Genomic DNA, 17,486 nt, shown 5'->3' with positions numbered 1-17,486 from the left:
GCAAACAAAGGCAGGACCCATCTCAAGTTTCCCGTGGAGCGGCCAGTCCGGCGTGCCTTTGATCTTGACTGGGAAAATAGCTGAGTGGGCACTACTCGCATTTGTCTTTCATTTACTCCAGCCCCCTCCCTCCCAAAATGTTCCCCGAAACAGCCAAATCTTCATCTGTCCCCAGCAACCAACACCCCTCCTGGATAATCAACCATAGCAAGGGAAGTCATTGAAGCACTACAAAGTTTGGTTGAAATTGGGCGTTTATTCTTTTCTTTTTTTTTCCATTTACAGCAGAGTTGCTACCTTTGGTAGGCTGTCATTTGTGGGTTTTTTTATCTGCTGGAAAGAGATTCTGTGAACTAAAATGGTGTTTTTATCCTTTGTTTCCTTTGTGTCATGTCGTCTTAGTGCAGCATTTATCAACCTCTGTCCTAGGACTTTGAAATAAAAGCCTTAATAAAACACAAATTGCCTTTATCCCTGTCGTGTTGGATGTTTTCAACTTTATAAACTCCAACTAAACAGGAAAAAAAACAAACATTTTAATTGATAAAAGTCCCAGTGCCCACAGAAAAGTGGGCACACAGTTGAGATTATACAGTTTCTAAAAGTCATGTTTGCGACAGAGTGCTCTTATTTTGAAATGTGCATTTAAAAACTAGGCTGCACAGGAAAAGGGATAATTTGATCTGGTCCCCCGTGTTTAGAAAAGCTTTCGAAGTAAGTCCCAGGGATGAAAATGTAAATAACTCCCTCACTCTATTCACTACCCAGGATTGATGGGGCAATGTATCTCAGGGCTATTGAATGTTATCTTACTCCAGTGCTCTGCTCTGCTTTCATCCAAAACAGCTCAGAGAGCTCAGGAGCTTTAACAAATTGAAGTGTTACACTCTGTTTTGGTGTAATTTACTGTAATTGATGTTTCTATCCAGTGACGAGGCCTTCTAAAGCAATTGCTTGTGTTTGTAGGTAGACATGCAGCCCAGTGGGGTGTATTGACTCAGTCTGTTGACTAATACTCCTCTATTGGCATGTTTTAATGCTCTCCCATTGTTTGACTAACAGACCCCTCTGAAAGTTAAAAGCACACCTGGCACACTGCGTAAGATGGGGATCAGAGCGGGGCTTGATACAGTTTCCTCATTGTCGCAATGAAGTCGAAATAAACAAGTTTTTTTTCCGTGTAAACGGGTCAGCATGCATTGCTCTATAATGATCTGGATTTAAAGAGCATCTCACTTTGAAAATCCTTTACCTTTAATCCAAGCATGGATTACAGTTCTTACAAGAAGAATATAATGTTAAAAGTTGCATCCTCTGTAAAACTGAACATGATGACTTTGACATACAATAACAAATAGTGCAAAACAGCAATGTGTGACACCATTCCTTTATTAATGAGCCAATATTTATAAAGGATGAAACACTCTAGTCTCAGAAGTTGATTCAATATTCACAGTGGAATAAGTTTTCACAGGCTTTATTGAAGGTAAAAGATGAAATGCACCAAAGTCAAAATATTTTACTTTATATTACATCAAGTCCAGAAGTATTTTCAGCAAATTATGCTCCAAGTATTGAAAATAAAAGTACTCGTTATGCAGAAAAAATGACATGTGTGTTATGATCGTTCCATATAGTGGATGCAACATGTTAGAATCATTTTAATGTTTTTAAATGAAGTGGATCTGATTTTTACTTTGCCATCTTATTTGTTGTTCATCTTTTTCACAAGACAATAAATAACATGTAATTAATATCTAACTATAGCTTCAAAAACAATGTTCTGACACAAAGTGTTTGAGTTCCCATTGGACTATGGAGGTTAAAGTATAAAGTAGAGTTTTAAATAAAACTTCAATATTATAGATAAATAAAGGTACCTGTAAATGATATATATTTTGTACCTTGCCCAATTCTTCATTCAGTATCATACGTTGGATTTCTATGATATAATATATTGTAAACAATTGGGCAGCTGCCATCAGAAAGAGAAAACAAGGTGTCTCAAGTTTCATACATTAAATTCAGTAGCAAACAGGGTCCAGTTGAAAGAAATTTTCTTCAAAATACAAGAAATCGTAAGAAATAAGCGCACAACCTTCTATGTGGTGAAATATAAAAGCTGAGAGGGCATCAAGCTCATGGAAAAGACAAAAAAAAAGTACTTTCGAGAGAGAGATTATTTTTGTGTAACCATTGTTTTAGAGGATTTGGAGGAAACTTTCACACTCAGTGTAATTTAATATATATTTTTTAAATTGCATACACTATATATATAAAGTATCGTCTGAGTTATTTTGGCTTTGTTGCTCATATCTGTACACTAGCTAAAGACACTTTTCACAACATGTCAGCAGCAATTTAGCAACTACACCTTATTTTTGTACAAGCACACATAAAGACACAGACTGCAATTAATCAAAACACTGCAAAACATTTTCAGTGACAGTGTTTTGCCAACTCTAGTTTGCAAGAGTGCTATTTGTGTACATTTCAGCGCCCTTTAAAGAGAAGAAAACCCATGTTTCATCTGTTATACTGATGCTTGTTTGTGACGAACACTCGTCCTACTAGCTGGAGCCTATTTTGGTTTTGTCAAAGCAAAGCTGCAGAAGAAGAGCAGGGTTTTCTTTTTTTTTTTCTTTTTATACATTTCTCCATGATCCGTTTAAGGAAGTGACTACGCTTTGGGTTGTTACATGTGAAAGACCTGTGAAGAAACGGTCCCACCTCTGCCTTCATCTGTCTGGATCCTCCTCTGCCTGGATCCTCCTCTGCGTACACTTTACACACTGGCAAGTGTTACATTCATTACCTCACAGTATTCAAGGCTATATAGTGGCATTGCTCAGCACAAGACCTGAAGCAGAAAAGGCACATAGTTATGAGCATGACACAAGATGATAAACAAAAGGTTGTGATCTACCACAAAGACAGAGAGAAATGCTCAAGCAGACTTATGACCTTGAAGGGCAAAAAAAGGTTCCCTGTACCGCTCACCATCTTTTAAACTAAAAGGGTGAGAAAAAAGAAACATTTGAAGCTAATACTTTCCACCCCAGTAACCCATTTATTTATAGGCCTAGCACGTTTCTGATTCAAAATCCTGTGCAAAAAAAAAAAATAGACAGTTATAGCATCAACTATCATCACATTACCCCAGTCACAAAAAATAAAGCATGCTTATCAAACCCCACACAGTGCTATACCCCTCTCATAGCTGCATGTGCCATCTGAGTCTGACAACAATGTTTAGGTGGAGTGAGTATTAATATTCTCCTGAGCCCTTAGCGTGCATATTGACTGTCACCTCAAATCATCCGTTTATATACACACTAAATATAGGCACCCTAAACTGGAACTTTTTCAATAATTACTGTCATAGCCATGTTGAGGTTTTAGTTATTCTATCATAAAGTATCATTTTAAAAATTGCCAATAACATCAAAGCACCAATCTGACCATTTTATATATATTTTTTTTAAGGCAGAACTAACTTACAGTTGGCTCCCATTCAAGTCCAATTTTTTGTATTGAGTATTTGTTTGTATTGAGTATGATGTTTATGTTGCCTAAGCTTAGAATGTCTATATTTGATGTATTGTAATCTAGTAAAAACATGACTTTAATACACAGTAATTCTAACAATCTTATGTATTACATGGTAAATAGTGACTCTTTGAAAGTGCATTTTTGTAACATTTTGCACAGTTGAACTGCGGCATAATATGATCTGTACAATAATTTAGGTCAACACATTAGAGTGCACATGTTGCATTACATAGCCCACTGTACATGGTAGAGTCATTTGCACATTTATTTCATCATGTAATTCTGAGTATAAGCTTTTACTTTCTCTCATTAGATCTTTATAGTTAATTTTTCAGCCTTCATCAGCAGCACTGAGGGAAATGCTGCACAGCACCATTCCCAGCAGTGTGTACACAGAATGTTTTAACACAGACAAGGTTCATCTAATAATACCACTTTACACATTTATACTTTATCATTGTGAATTATACCATCACCAGCTCTCTCTTCTGCTACTCTTAAAGAATGACATATACTTTCATGTTCAATTATAAGGCAATATTTCAATTCCAGTAGCGGCCAAAACAGCAGTCTCTGCATGAGAACACAGTATTAATTATTTCATAACCATATTTCTTATTTGCCTCCAGTGCTGTGTAGCAATACAATGACATGTGGTTTCATACAACCAGATTTTGAGATATTCATATCCAAAACATCTGCCTCCACAAACAATAGAATTGAATGAAATTTGATTTACATTTTAATAAATCAAAAGATCAGTCTTTTTTTTCTAAAACAATGTCCTCCATTGTAATCCAAAGACCGCACCATGGAAGGCTTTATGATGACCTGCTTTACATGAAGGACATTTTCTGAATAGGGGTGAGGCTCTATTGCTAGCTGTTTCTAAAGACAAGGGACAGTCTGGCTTTATTGGATTTTTGTTGAACGTACCCTTTAACTCCAAAGTCACTTGCTGCTAAAAGAGAATCTCTATTTATATATACATGTATGATTACCTTCTCATAGGTAGATAAAATCATTAGGCATGGTAGTCCTGCCTAAGGGACTATTGTTGTAGTGCTTAGAGCTTTCTTAGTGTGTCTGCTCACAGATTATTTGCTCTCTATCACAAAACTGCCTGGCTGAAAAAGTGCAGTTTAGTTTTCTTCCAGGAAAAGAGGATATGCCTGTGTGGAGGTGTATAAAAAAGTTTACTCATTTAACTGATGCAAACCCACCTACACATTTATAATACATCACAAAATGAGAGTACTCCACTGTAGTGGCACTTACACACTTTCAGTTGTGTTGTGCGTCAAGTTTTGAACCTTAAAATTGGTGAATTCTTCTACTTATCCTTTTAAGCACACACACAAGTATGCTTAATTCCAGTTGGATATTTGAATGTAAAAATTTAGAGAGTGACGCTCATAATATAGTAATAGTATATATTTACTGAAACTGGCGTCAATCAGCATTTTTTAAATATTTATTTAACATATGATCTGTTGGCTGTTGCTCTTTCCAAACTGAATATGTTAACACCAGCTCTCAGGGGGTTTGGTATGCTGTTTATTGATGCAGTTTCCCGCATGTAGGCTTTTACACCTACACAGAAACAGGAGATTTTCTATATATTTCACACATCACTTACACTGCAGTAAATTTAACATCTAAATATATATATATGTTTATATTTATTCATTTTTACTTCTAGAGCATTGCCTTTGAGTTCCTCATCCATTTCGAAACAAAGTTTTCCATCGACTCTCTGAGTACATAAAGTATGAGTGAAGCCATCATGGCTATTTAGAGTGATGCAAAGACATGTTGCACCATCTCAATCTGTGTCAGCCTATATGCTATGTACACTTGGAAGAAGCCAGTGTCTGTTTGTGCCATATAGAATTATCACCTCTTAAGTATATGACATTTCTCGAGAGAAAAAAACAATCATGGCACAGACGGAGAGGGGGTGGGGTGGCATTTGTCAGTGCTCTCATTGGGGTTCAAAAGTAGAATGTAAAAATGTCTGTCTTTGTCTACTCCAACACATTTTATTTTTGTAACTGAGAAATCTGTTCAGGGACCCCAACATTTTTCCAACTGTCAGGGTGTCATTTGTCGGGGGGGAAAAAAAACAGGATTCCCACCCCCAGTCCGTCTGTATGTTGTGAGGTTATAAGTGTTTCAAACATGCAAGGTGGGGGTGTGTAAGGGACGCACGAGGACATGAGGACATGGCGATCTGTTACCTCAAACACACACATTTCATGGTCATTTTGCCCTGAGGAGATCATTTATGTTGATCTTCTTACTTCCTCTTTGACACCATGGTGCTCTGGAGCCTCATCCTCATCTCTGAATGATGACTTTTACCGAGCCAAAGCTGTTGGACACACGATTATTGTCCCTCATGATTGAGATGTTAACCTTCAGGGCAGACTTTTTAGCGTCTCATTTTTCTCCCCTTTTCTCTCTCTTCTTCTATTCCTCCTCCTCCTCCTCCATCTTCTTCTTTTCCTTTCCCCCTGTTTTCTCTGCCAGCAGCCTGCACAGCGAGGCCGTGGAGCCATTAGTGAGTCCCTCCTCTGATAATGAAGCCACAGAGGTGGTCTGAGCCAGTGTGGCACAGGAGCTCCAGCACAGGAGGAAGGTAGATTAGTATAATTACCTGGCCACAGGGGAATGATGAGGAAGATGTCCCGCTTCCCGCAGGCCTTCACTGAAGAAGGACGGAGTGCTGAATAATCAGGTGCCACACTGGAAAGAAAAGAAGTGAAAATTAGTTCCAATCATTGCTAATGATCAAAATGTGGAACGATGCATTTTTAATTGTGTGTGACAGTGATTGCTCATTTCATGTTTTCCCAGATGACATCCATATCCCGCACATGTGTGCATTTGCTGTTTGTAGCTGTAGTTTAAGTCTCGCACACATACAGTACATAAGTCCCAGATATTCACACTCAGTGAGACTTTGAAGAGTCTATGAGGTCAGGTTTTAAATTATGGTCTGCTCCCACACCAGGCTTTCTCTCCCCACTCCTGTAAATCCATTTTCCACACAATGCATTTCAAATCAAAGCAGCGTCACCATAACATGCCTTAGGAAACATTAAGCCATAGTGCATCACTTTCATGTATGATAGCATAGCCCCTGTATGCTTTGATGTGCTCACTTTTTTTTTTTTTAATGCTTTATTAATAATAACACACAGGCTCCCTCTCACACCAAACATCAGCTTCTGGTGCTCCTCTTTCTCTCCTCCTGAACTACATCCCTCACTCTCCCTCACTCCTTGCCTTTGCCTCTGCTCCTTCATCCCTCCCCCGGCCCCTGAGCCATGTCTCAGGATTGGCCTGTTTGTGTTTGGGATGGGGAGGGGGAGGATTAGAGGGAATGACATGGGGGCCTCTGAGATGAAGAGAGCGACAAAGACCTATCAGAGGGCAGAGAGTGAGGGGCGCTGCATCATCATTGGCTGACGTGGAAATCAGACATGTCTTCATTTCTTCCAGCCATACATTCTGAGTGCCCAGCTTTCATTTCCATGCCCAAGGAGGGAAGCAGAGTGAGGAAGAAGAGAGGGAGGGGGTCAGGATTAGACTTTTTGTTTGTGCATTTAAGTGAATTTGCATGTGTGTGTTTGCTTGCATGATGTGTGCAGCAAACATCCTACAAATACAGAGGGAAGAGCGCAAAGACACTGATAGCACTCACCTCCTCCAAATCTGGACAAAATACAAAATCCTGGAGCACCCTGAAAACTCATTGTGCCATTCCAGCTAAACACAGACACACAGGACCTACTTATGATATGGATTTTTCACTGATTTCTCTCATTATTTCAGCTTCATCCCTGAATACCTTGTTTCAGGCACCCCAAAGCTCACAATGGCTGTTCAGTATTTTCTGTTTTTTCTTTTTTCCTTTTCAATAATTTCAAAGCAATGTTAGCGATTTAGCACTTCGCAGCTCCCCACGATCACATCTGCTGATTTAATTTTCTGCTTTTGTGTGGCGTTTGTGTTCCTTTTTGATGTTTCTTTCCTCTAACTGTTAAATAACATCACTGAATCTTGTTTTGTGTTTTTGCATTATATTTTCAGCCCACAACTTCTGCAGAAGTCTCTCAAGTCGTTTAACGCAATCTGTGGCTGTATTGTGTAAAAGCTGCATGTAATTAGTAACACATGCCATAATTGCTTGTATATGTTCTCATACACATTATGCAATGTTGTCTACACAGATTTGGCGGAATTCTGCAAAGTTCTCATGTGACGAACGTGCCCGTCCATCTTGCCGTTGCAACAGACTGTTGTCAGTGTGCGCCTGCTTGTTAGGATGCAGCCAGTTGACTCTGGCTGTTTGAGCCATGATGGAGCAGTGGTGCCGGGCCCCAGTTGACTTGTCTCTCCTCCTCTGCCCATTATAGATCTGCGTGGTCTGCAGGTCCTCTGGGGGCACCTGGCTCCCCTCCCTGCAACCTAAGACCGGATCGATCGCAGAGGCCGTCAGGCGTCAGCTTCAAAGACCTCCTGCCCACTTCCTGCCACCTGGTGCTTTTTTTTTTTTTTTTTTTTTCGGACAGAGGGTACATTTCCGTTCCACTCCCTCCACTCTCAGATGCCCTTCTGGGAGCAGGTTAAGGACATGGAGCCGGTACAGCTCCTCCCTGTGATCTACCCTTCTGCCTTCTCCCTAGTCGCCCACACAGGGAGAAAGGGTGAGAGATCAGATCCGTCCAAACAACACACAACCTCACATTTGATGTAAGATCCTGCTTTTGATTCAGTCATTGCCTAAAGGTGCATATTACTCAACATGGATGCGTTTGGGTTATTTCATTTTTTTTTGGCGAGGTTACTGACAGGTATCAGGTGGATTGGTTGATTCATAAAAAAAAATGTGCAAATAACCCCAACATATAGCATCCTTTTTCTAAATGTAACAAGCTATTACTTGTATGGACTTTTGTATCATAGTTCTTAAATATGTATAAAGTTAAATGACCTTTTTGGCTTTTTATTAAAAACTGATCAACAAAACTGCTATGGTATGAAAATCTTTCTCTCTCTTTCTTTCCCGTTGGTCAAGTAACAAATGGCAGGGCTATCGAACACACATTTTATCTCCATGAGGGCTGTCGGACAATCAGCTCCAAGAATACATGTTAATCAATCGAGGATTTTTTGAATCCGTCTATTAAGCCCAGCCATTTTTCCCCCCCCTCCAATACATTAGCAGATCTCAGTATGTCCGCTCCTCTTGTGAACAGGGATGAGAAGGAGCTGGAGGGAGAGGAAATAAAGGTCTGACGGGTTTGGCAAAGAGAGGATGGAGGCTGAGACAGATGGCATGAAGTCTGCAGCACTCTGGCGTGGCTCGCCTGGTGCTAAAATCCTCCTCTCTCACATTCCAACAAATCCTACCAGGAGGCTGGGGAGTCTGTCACACCACTCCAAGGTTCCACACGGCTCACTTCAACCACCCCCCCCCCCCCCCCCCCCCACCCCAACCCCCCACCCCCCACATCTCCTCCTCATCCTCTGTCGCCCCGGCCCAAACAGAGCCCCTGACCACTCTGCGCCCAACCCTGCTATATTTCATCCTCACATATGTGTACATCCACATTAGCATGTATGGAGGTGGGTTATTTGGACCTTTACATGCCTGGAGAGATAAGAAGCAACAGGGGGAGGATGTGAAGAAACGCCTGCTCTCATAGGAAAAGCAGCCAGGGGGGCTTAATTGAGAGAGGTGGCCTTTACTGTGACTCCAGTGTAAAAACTCTTATTCAGTAAACACTGCACCAAATCATCAGGGAAAGACTGTACAATCCATTTATATCAGAGGAAGAGGACATAAGAGGCTTTTTGATTAGTTTCACCACAGCCCGCATCAGTGCGCAGAAACACTGAAGCCCAATCTCAATCCACACACATGCACACACACACACACACATTTCTCAGACTCATTTTTCACGGCTCCCTGCAGGCCTCACAATCCAAAGTGGACAGTAAGTGTAACTGTGATTACACACATAGCACAAGACCCAACAACTGGATCATGGGCCTCCCATGACATCTCCATCTCCAAATGCCATACTTTCAGATATCCTTTGAATTTCTGATGCGTCTTTTTTTTTATCATCTGAAAACTGGTTTGTGTAATAAGAACAATCTAATTTATTTTACACTCTGCTCTCTCCCCACGTCTCTTTTCGCGCTGTCTCTCTGCCTGCCTTCTGTTTGTTCTAATGAATGACTGCTGAGATGAGGTGCTGCTGTGCGGGGGTCACAAGGGGCTTCAGAATCACATTACTGTTAATGATAATAAAAAGAACAATCTGTGCTAAGCCTCTCGGATGTCTTCCTCTCTTCTCTCTCCATATGGAATCACTGTTTTATCCGCCATTGTTTTTTGTGTTTGAATCGAAGACTATGCAATTGAAATTCACAATAAATACTGTTTTGTGTCATTATGCAAGTATTGTCTTCTGACTAAAGGCTGCTCTGATAAAAGGTATACAGTGGTGCACCATCTGGGTTACAAGCAGCAAGCACAACATCAGGCACATCTTAGGAACATGGTGCTGCCAGAGGAAATATATTCCCCAAGGTAAGGTTTTTAAGTGAACAACAAATGCCAAGAACAAAAAACTGCAAACACAAGTTCTTACGTCTGATGTGGGTTGAGTGGGAGTCTGGCTATATTGACCAACTTTAACTTTTTAATGACATAACTTTTGGTCAAACTACTAAAGCAATTAAGTACAATATATCTTTAAAAATAAAGCATGAGTTTGATGAAAGGCCATTTTCATCAAGCTTGTGACAACTCTGAACAAGGTTTCAATAGCTGGATGCGGTTGTTTGATTGCATCTGTCATTCATTCTTTTATTCAGCCTCTCTTTAATCTCACAAATCATAGAAGGCATGTCCTCACTTTCAATGACATTGAGAGTCAGAACCAAAAACAAAAACAAACAAACCAGCAGAGTATGTAATTATGTTTTTAAATTGACCCATGGCAACAGTGGTATTGAGTTTTTAGAGTTTGTTGTAACCTGTTCCAGTTGTCCGCAGCACAATAGATAAAGGATGTTTTCCCAATTTTAATGTTTACTCGACGATTTGCCAGTCGCTTGAGTGAGTTTGTTAACAAGTATTAGTCCAGTTTGATAAAGAAGTGATGCATTGTGGTAGATCTCTGGTGAGAGCTTAATGAATAAATAGTTGCCACTGTCTGTCATGTCTCACTGTTAATGTCTCCAACCAACTTTATGATACAGGATGCAATGATGAGAAGACAAGCGGTCACTGGGGATAAATCTGAGGGCAGCCTGATAAACTGAGTCAAATTATTTTAGGATGGAGGTGGGGGAAGATGGCTTCAATAATGTACTAACTACAGAGCATAGGGAAATTTAGTTTGTGTACAATTTCTTTGCTTAATTTTATGGTTTGAGGATTAATGTGAAATTCAAATGTAAATTGTTGATCCAGCCAGATACCAAGATATTGGTTCTGAACGACCCTCTCGAGTTATAATATGTGAACTATTGTTTGTGTTGTCTCTGGCTCTAGAGAAGAGCATACAGTATATTTAGTCACAGATCATCATTGACTTTCCCTCCCGCCTCAACAGAGATGGAGTTGCTGGCTGTCCTTCCTACATGGCAGGGCAGCGTGGCGTCCCCAGGCTCGTTGGCACTGCAGCTGTCACCCGTAGAATAGGAGAGCGGCGGGGTCGATGGATCCGCGGCGTGGCTTCTGGCAGCATCCCTCCCTTCTTCCTGGCCGCGGTGAAAGGGCAGAGATGGGGAGCCAGGTCTCTCGGTGCATTGATCCAGGGCCAGCCCTCCATTAGCCACTGTCAGAGCTAAAGGTCAGCTAAGGCCAACCGATGGGTCCTGTGTGCTCATCCTATGGAGTGAGTCTGCCTCACACCCAGGGAGTGAGTCCTTGTCACTGTGGTCTGTGCTGCCCTCTGCTCATGACCATAACCATTCCTCTCAGAATAGAAGGCCCCTCCCTGCTAGGTTGATGAGCACTCAAATATCCCTGTTTTTTTGTTTGATGTCAGCTACATTATGTTGCTTTAAGAGATATTGCTATCTCTCGCCAAATTAAAAGAACCATCCTTTTGATTTCCCCCAGACGAAATTGCTTAATAAATAGGCAGGCCGCGATTTGCACTGGTGATCACAAAGAAACACAATTGCATCAATTTGTGTGCCCAGAGAAGGTGCACCACATTGTGCTCATCACTGAGTGGCAACCACAGCCTGGTGTGGTTTACATTAATGCAGCCTGGCTGTGAAAAGAGGATAATTGTGGTGCTAAATGCTGTAGAGGCTGACAGGATCCATTTCTTGACTTGTCAAGGGCAGCAATGATGGAGAGGGTTGTACCCAGGTCTGCACACACAGGGGCAGATGAGCTTATTTGCACCAACACTTGTGCACACACAAGCACACACATAAAAAATCAGTCACACTCTACACAGGGATGATTGTCTCCTGCCTCTGTCAGGTTGTGCTTTTTTTCTCCAGCCATGGAGACCTCATCCTGGGAAATTGAGCAATTTCTGATTGAAAACAGTGCTGGTAATTAGAGCACTCACTATTTGTAACCACTTGGCATTACATTAGTATGCAAAGCTGGCAGCCAGCTTATCTTGGGGAAAACGTTTGTTTCCTTAATTGCCCTCTTAGGACAAAAGTGAAGGGGGTGGGTGGGGAGGGAGGAGAGTAAAATGTTAACGTGCTGCTGTTGCAAGAATGGAGACTGGTGTGTTGAGGGGATGTGACTCCCTGAACACAGGGGTTAAACTCCACTAATAGGCTGCATACAACACACATGGGCACACACACACACACACACAGGCACATAGTAACAGTGGAGCACTCACACACCCACATATGGGCACATACAAGCGTTGGCACACATGGACACATGGAAGCACAGACAAAAAGACAACTACGACGAGCGCACACATTCCTGGACACACACACACACAATTAGACACAATTAACTCCACAGACAGTGAATACTGTAAAATTAGACATGTAAAAATATCTATCAGCAGACTAATTAATTAAAAGAACCTGTCTGTAAATCTAAAAAGTCAAGTAAGATACTGAAACAGTCCATGAGCTTTCTTCAGTGTGTGTCCTGGAATCCTCTGTTTCAAAAGATACGCATCATCCCCTGTCATCACTTGAATCCAAAGTTTCTCTTGAGTTTCATGTTTAAAAATGGGTAACTCTGGAAGTTGCTCCTTCTTTGTAGCCTGTGGAACTATTAATGAATATGTCTTACTGTCACTTTTGGATGATTGGTCTATCCTGATTCTGCCTCATGTTGCTGCTGGTCATATTCTTCTGGACGTCTTTAAAGGACCCTGATGGGAATACAAATATTTCCACTTTAAAATTTTACTTATTTTGCAGAAACAGGCTTCCAAACATTAATTATTAAGGTTTTCTTTTTCTTTTGCATCAGTGACTCATAAGGTGTTTGAAGTAGTTTCTGATATTCTATGATTTCCCCAGATTGTTGGACAGGAGTGTGTATATCTCAGAGGAACAGACAATCAGACATCGTGCCTCTCACTAAACAAAGAGGAAGTGTTGTATAATGAAAACCTTGTACCACATGTAAAGACAGGGGGGAGAATTACTGTTTATAACCATCTGTGCACATTTTAAGTAGGCTAAGTAAAGTGCTTGATAACAACAATAGAGAGATTCCTGGATACAGATATTTTGTTATTTTTTCTTAATTAAGTAAATACAGTTTTTTTTGTTCAGTTGCTCCACTCTGAAGAAAACTTTGCATGAGGAGTTTTTTTCAGACAGAATAAATACTCAGACCAGCCATAAAGAATGTGGCTTGTATGTGTCTGCTGAAGCTGATTAGACCTTCACTTTGTTCAAACCTTAATGCTGTGACAATGCTCCTGATATGCGTTTCATTTCTTTTTTGATAAAAGAAAAAATGAGTTTAATAAAATTAAAGAAACAGTGACAAAATGTTCTCCCCTTTGAAAAGATATCATCTTCTGAACTCCTTTTTAAAAGCCTGATCAAAGTCAGTCAGCGCGCGCTTCTCGTCGATGAGACCCAGGCTATTTATATAACGACGATATGAGTGAATTATTATTACTGTATTAAATAAGGATGTCTTTAATATATGGTCAAGAACGAATAGTGGACAACTATTTAGCATGAGAAAGTTTTTTTTTTTTCTAAATCGACTTATGACATTTGCAATTTGAAATTTGGTTGAAGCTTTGATGCTTTGAGCTTCATCCGTTTGTTTTGGCTGTGTCAGTTTTAATGAGCGAAAACAAAAAGCATAAATAGAATAAACAAGAACAAAATCTAGCGGATTTCTTTTTTAAATTAAAATGAAGCCTCTGGATGCATGTTAATAGCCTTTGTGTATTCTATATAGCATACGCATAACGTCAGTCGGGATAATAGAAACCGATCGGTTTGAATAAAATTCAAAAGATTTTGATCTATTTTTTATTAATCAACAAACAAACAGCTTCAAGGAGTCAAACGACTTCCAACAAATGGAAACGTTTGCTATTTGTTCTTTTCAGCGGAAGTAAAGGCTAAATGCATCAGCAGCGTGGGAGCTACAGGTGGATGAATAATGAAAAAACACACACACATCACTCCCACAGTGAGGGCCTGCAGGCCTCCTGCTTCACTTTGGTCACTCCGTTTTCTAAAAGATAATCCGCATTGAAGTTGTTTTTTCCAATCAACATTTTGAGTCATTTTCCTGATCAAAGGTTCCTGATGTTTGATCAGTTCGACATTAGGTCTAATTGGTGTCCGACTTAATAAAGTTTCCTCTTTCTTCTCAAAAATCTGCGTTTCATTGAAAGCAACGGTCTCGGAGGGAACGTTTTCTATTTCATTTTAGAAAAACATGTGAATAAAAGATAGAACCCCATTCCGCAAAGTTTTCACAAAATGAAAGCATAGGCTACATTGTAAGAAAACAAAAGAAACCCCCTTTGAGGCGCACCTGAGGGACAGGAGTCCATCCTGCTCTGATCCGGACTCATCGTGTCAGGATGATTGATAAAAAAAAAAAAAAAAGATCAGATGTGTTCTGAGGACCTTCTTGTTATCCGCAGCTAATCGAGCAGTCATTAAAATGATTTGGCTTAATTGGTTCAAATACTGGAATTAATAATATAAAAGTTCAATTGATTATATTTACACCTCGAAATGCAGCGAGCGTGCCCTGACAGTTGGGCAATGCGTTTCTGTACAGATGTCCTGATTAATCTTGGCGTCTTTAATTGCTGATTTTGTAACAGTTTTCATCCCATAATGCCTTTATCACTGGGTAGGTCATTAGACAAACACGAGAGTATAAGTACAGAACTAAGTAGGCCTACTTATACTCAGGTTGTTTTTAATCTTTTTTTAGTAAACTACAATGGAGAGTCTAAGACTGGAGTCAATGTTTTTTTTTCTCCATTTGGCCCATCGGAAGCTGATCTAACACGCGGATGAATGCCGTGTTACGTTAAAGGAGTCCCTCCTTTAGTGGATCTGCGGCTGCAGGTTTGTGAGTCAGACGTCCTTAACGATTTGAGGGCCAAACTGGCTTTAGGAGAGCTGAATCAGTGTCCGTGTGTACACACCATATGCAACAAAAGCAGGGGCTAATCCCCCTCCTTTACACAATGCACAGGGCCCTGTTTACACGGGATATACCCACACAGGGCCTCTGTCTCGTCATCCTTGCATCTTAGACTGAACAGAGGTGATTTAAGAAGAGCAAAGTGAATGAGCATTGATATAACATGGAACAAAAGAGATGATTTTGCCCTTATCGTAAAGGTTGTTGTAGACAAAAAAAAAGAGCCCCATCTTCACTTCTTTTTTTAATTTCTGCCTGTTAACGGTCGTAACACGAAGCCTCCACTTCTGAACACTGCATTTTCATTTGAGATTTTGATCTAGGAGAAAAAGATTGAAAAATAGCAACAAAATAAACGAACTCAGACAGAGTAACGGGCTGGACAGCAACGAATAAATCAGCATGGCCACAGTATTGTTCTCCGGCGATTTTACTGAAACAGGTTAATTGGACAGACATAAAAGAACTCTCGATACAGCCCCTGAACGCACCACACATATGCAGCCGGGCAGAACAGAGGAGGACTATTATTTCTAAACCAGCAGGTATACAAACTGTTTTATCATGCAGACTCAATGTTCAATTAATGAGTTCTACTTTTAATAAAAATGCAACTCTTACTTTTACAACCCTGATATGATAGTTGGATGGTAGCCTACAATAACTTCAATTTTTCCGAGAATATTGTCGGCAGGCTATTTTTATTTTTCTTCTATCCCACAACAATCACCATACTGCCTCTTTTATAGTCTAGGTCCGCCTCCAGTCTTCCTCCTGTTTCCAAAACGCCAGAAAGAGTTTTATTTACTATCGCAAATATTGATTATGGATGTTTAATAGCCTAATAAAATGTATCCTCTCTGTATTTGGTGTTAATCGTGCGTTGGCGTATTTTGTCAGATTCGGGACTGTAGTGATATCTGACCTCAGCAAAAAGAATACCATTCAACAGTTGCCGATATATTGAGGAGAGACGTTTCAGATTTGTTCTCTCTGACATTGAACGCACCAAAAAAAAAAAAAAAAAAAAAAATCAAATAGTCCATAAAACCCCGTTTTCGGAACAAAGATTGCAATTATCAATATACAAATGTGAATGTTCTCCTTTGAATTCGTGATTTCATTTTCAGAAAAGCCTAGACGAAAAGTGGCGTCTGTTTATTTGAATGAAATCACCTTTTTGACTAGCCTATTTGGGTAATAAATCATCACCTCTCTCTGGGTGCTGCGACTTTTTTTTTTAATTGCTTTCATCAAAATTCTGGATTGTGTTTATTCGTCTTACACCATATTATAACCTCTCTTTTCTACACGTGTGTTTTACAGTTTGAATAATTGCATTTGTTGTAGAAGGGGCCAGGTAATTACTTTGGCACATGCAGGCGGGTACATTCCGGCGCTAAATTGAAATATTCTGCTCTAATCCTCGCTAAATCCCAATTGTCAGGACACGCAGACGGAGGAGGATCCTGCGGAGCTCCGGTGGCTGCTCCAGGTGAGCGTCGACCGCGTGGCAGGGGGGGGCGGAGGATCTCCTCGCGCCGTTATAAGCATAAAACGAGATTAGTAGATCTCTATCACGGAGCGTTTTCCCCTCTCACAGGACAGCAACTCCAGCATCTCGCAACCACCATGTTGCATAATGAGCAGGAAATAAATTGTAAGTTGTACAGGGGGGAGGATTCTGAACGCAAATGAGTGAGAAAATAAACTTTCCAGGGGTTTCTTAAAGAGCAGGTGAGCTTGTTCATGCAAATGAGCTGGCAGATGCATTAGAATAACAGTGATTTCTTTGTTTTGCTGCTATTTGAAAAATGAATAGGCTCCTTACATTTAGCAATACAGGTCCCAAAATGCACTATATTTTTCTTCTTTTAAACAAAGATTAAGACAGATCACAGTTAAATTCTACATTTAAGTGCTTGCAGAAGTTTTTTTTTTTTTTTTCACATTCTGCTTGTCATGGTGCTGCCTGGCTTTACCTTCTTTCGTACCTTTAATTTGTAGTCACCAGGAATAAAAAGAGGCTGAGTCTCTGCTCTGGCAGCTCCCATGTCAGTCTTTGCAGGAGTGGGTGACAGAGAACAGCAGAGGCAGATAGCATGCTAAAATCGCATCACTAGAGACCCCCACATCAAAGCAGACCCAACCTCATATCAGTGAACCTTTATTTTTTAAGCCAGAAAGACTGTGTGACATCAGAGCACCTAAAATGTGACTGTCGTGTTTTTCAAACTTTGCAGGCTCAAAGAAGAAGAAGAGAAGT

At 40.4% G+C, this 17,486-nt stretch overlaps 2 long non-coding RNA genes across 6 annotated transcripts in view; one reads left to right on the top strand and one right to left on the bottom strand.

Moving 5' to 3' along the window:
- The window catches only part of LOC109985499 (uncharacterized), a 98,354-nt gene extending 88,329 nt beyond the window's left edge, over positions 1 to 10,025 (top strand). For 2 of the 4 annotated variants that reach the window (XR_010666882.1, XR_002278024.2), the window contains exon 5: positions 6,088 to 10,025. This is a non-coding gene — a long non-coding RNA (uncharacterized lncRNA). Of the gene's footprint in view, positions 1 to 6,084 lie in introns of all 4 variants that reach the window. The other 2 variants (XR_002278025.2, XR_010666881.1) reach the window with 2 other exon arrangements.
- LOC109985500 (uncharacterized) overlaps positions 1,462 to 17,486 on the bottom strand; it is a 34,260-nt gene continuing 18,235 nt past the window's right edge. The window contains exons 3-4 of one of the 2 annotated variants that reach the window (XR_010666883.1): positions 12,869 to 12,950; positions 1,462 to 6,300 (exon numbers count right to left, since the gene is read on the bottom strand). This is a non-coding gene — a long non-coding RNA (uncharacterized lncRNA). The remainder of the gene's footprint in view (positions 6,301 to 12,868; positions 12,951 to 17,486) is intronic. The other variant, XR_010666884.1, reaches the window with a different exon arrangement.

This window comes from Labrus bergylta, chromosome 9 (genome assembly GCF_963930695.1).
Source record: "Labrus bergylta chromosome 9, fLabBer1.1, whole genome shotgun sequence".
NCBI lineage: Eukaryota > Metazoa > Chordata > Actinopteri > Labriformes > Labridae > Labrus > Labrus bergylta.
Note: the sequence above shows the minus strand (reverse complement) of the source record. Positions and strands in the feature narration are given on the sequence as shown.